Consider the following 2,856-nt stretch of genomic DNA (forward strand, 5'->3'; position numbering starts at 1 on the left):
CATGCTACCTTGTGACTGATATGTGCATATGGTTGTGCAGTAGTGATGTGCAGTGACTTTTACAGAAGGGTAAAGCAAGCACCGCTTGTCCTGATGGTACGCCACTGATTCTCAGTCAACTTCATATCTAATGAGTATGACTCATGTCTAGTTTGCAAAAAGTAGCACCAGCTAAAATACTCAATTTGACGCTTCACAGCAGACTGTAGGCGACATAATCATGGCTAAATCAGCTTTATGCATACATCGTTTTCTCGTTCTTCTTTTTTTTTTAGCTATCATATTAATTTATAATAATGGAAAAGAGATCAGGAGAAAAGAGACAGTTGCAAACACAAGCTCTGAGGCACACAAGGCTGTGTAAACCAAGACAGATCTCTGTGAAAACACAGGCTTGTCGCAGGAGGCAAACCGTGTTTGACTTTGAAGCTCGAGACAAAATGGAATAGTAACAACAAATAGAGCGATTATCACAAAGTACACACTCTGTCTGGTCCTTCCTACAAAAAGGGGGGGTTGTATACAGAGGGACAGGTCGGCTGTTGTTGTCCAGACATCACATCCTTGACACAGTTCCCTATCAACCGTGCAGATGAACTGGGCCACTCCAAAGTTTCTTCCCACTCTCCTTCTGCAGATGGCATTGTTTTCAGACACAATTTTCATTGTATCTGCAGTAGGAAGGGAATGGAAATTGCTGCTGTGGCAGACGCCAAACACTTTTGCCCTCAACAACCCTCATCTGCAGCTGAGTGTGACTCGTGGATTTTCTTGCATGCCAAGTTCCCTGTCCTGCACCCTCCCCCTCCTCCCCCTCCGCTCCTGTCTTCTGGGAGGTAAAGCCTGGATTTCCCCGTTTCCACTCTCTCTGGGTCTTTAACAACTAACGCCTCACTCTCACCCTCTCATTTAGCACCACTCCTCTCATTTCCTCTCCTCTCCTGTTAAACCATTAGGCCTTTTTTATTTAACAAGCTTCCTCCCCTGCTTTTCCTCTGTGCCTACCTGCACCCTGATCACTGAACCGCTCCCCATCACAAGTTATTCCTCGTTGTACTTGCCACTCTCATTCTCACAATTCACCCTAAGTAACTTTTTTTTCTCCATTTCTCTTTTTTTATTTGTATAACTTGAGCCACTTAATAAGAACAATCAACACTGCTCGCTCATTCTTTCTCGTCACTCCCCCTGTCGTCCCCTTATCCAAATTTGTTAAGTAGTTCACTCTTTAGTGTAATAAGCAGGTACTGGAGAGATATTTAGGACATTTTCAGATGAGGTTTGGTATTTGCTGAGTGCTCCCACTGCACTAATTCTGTGCCGTCTGGACCTGCCTGATTGTTCGCTTTGATTACAGGGTCCTCAGCGAAAACCTCCTAGCTCATAGTGAGATACAGGGACAGAGGGACAGACTGCAACATGATCATGACTGTTGTAAAGTGCCTGGAACAGATGCATTCATGGGTTTGAAGCATGCAAGTTTATGTATATGTGTGCACGTGCTGCTGGTGGCTGCGTCACCAAAGCATTTAATGTTTATGCAGCACAGTATACGCGTGCCTTTGAATGCAGGTGTGCACATTCTTTCTTTATAATAAGCCCTCCAAGAATATGTGCAGAGAGCCTGACATCTGTATAGCCTAATTTATAGCACTCTAAGGATTTTCAACTTTCGGTGTGCAGCTGCATGGCAAAGCAACAAAGGGGAAGCGCTACCAAATTACTAGGGTGTCAAGTGTGGGTGTATCACATTAGTGATTTGCCTCCACCTGACCTTGTTTTTCATATCTTTTCCAGTGTGTCTTAAGAGTTTTTACCTTACTCTTTAATAGACCCGTGAGTCATACAGTGCACTGAGGTGCTTATACTGTTGCTGATTTACTGATTATGAGGCCTCTATGCAAACTTTTCAGTGCTTAAATCGTGAAAAGAATTCTCTTATCCCTCCTTGAACCTCCCACTGATTTATAGCAGATAATGCTAAGTGAATTATTCACTTAATGGAGGTGTTTTATCATGTGTCGTGATAAAGAAGAAATATTAGAAATACAGCTTTATATTTATCCATGTATAAGATTGAACAGGTTACCAGCTAGCATTGTAAAAAAAGGTTAACCAGAGAAGGACAGATGTGGAACTTGTTTCTTTATTTTCCAACCTGTGTGTTTTCCCAACAACTACTGCTGCCTTTGCCTCTTGATGATTTTATATTGACTAAGATAATACTGACCTTACCTTAACCTTTACTTGAAAATACTCATACTAACCCTTAAACAAAATCTGTCTTCTAGGTCTTTGACCCAGCGGTTTGAGTGTTATTTTGGATTCATGAGTTTTTTAAGTTTAAATTTACAATTAGGTTTGAGTTTGAATTCATGGTTGCTTCTTTGACATTATTAGGTTCCTTTAGCACTTTTGTTTTGTCTGTCATGTCTTCATGTCGTTGCTCTCGGTCCTAGTTTCAGCCCCATGCGTCTGTGTTTGTGTGTGTTAATTCCAGTTTTACTTTGATATTCTCCTGCCTCGTGTGGATCAGGTTTTGCTTCCCTGGTCTCGTTAGCCTGGATTAGTGTCAGCTGTGTCCCACCTGTAGCCTGTTCCCTCATTATCCCTTGTGTGTATATATCATCTGAATCTCCCTCTTTGTAGGTGATGTTTCTGTCTGTTTGTTGTCCTTCCAGTTAGTCAGTTTATATTATGTCTGGCTACTGTTTAGTTAGATATTTTACTTTTGTTTCTGCTGCCCTTTTTTCTTTTTTTTTCTTTTTTTTTAACCAGCAATACAGCTGTGACTGCTACACACCTGCATCTATGACAAAATCCTTATTCCAAACTTTTATGGTGTGCATTATGGGG

The sequence above is a fragment of the Pundamilia nyererei genome, unplaced genomic scaffold, assembly GCF_000239375.1.
Source record: "Pundamilia nyererei isolate P.nyererei 1_Seehausen unplaced genomic scaffold, PunNye1.0 scaffold00264, whole genome shotgun sequence".
NCBI classification, from domain to species: domain Eukaryota; kingdom Metazoa; phylum Chordata; class Actinopteri; order Cichliformes; family Cichlidae; genus Pundamilia; species Pundamilia nyererei.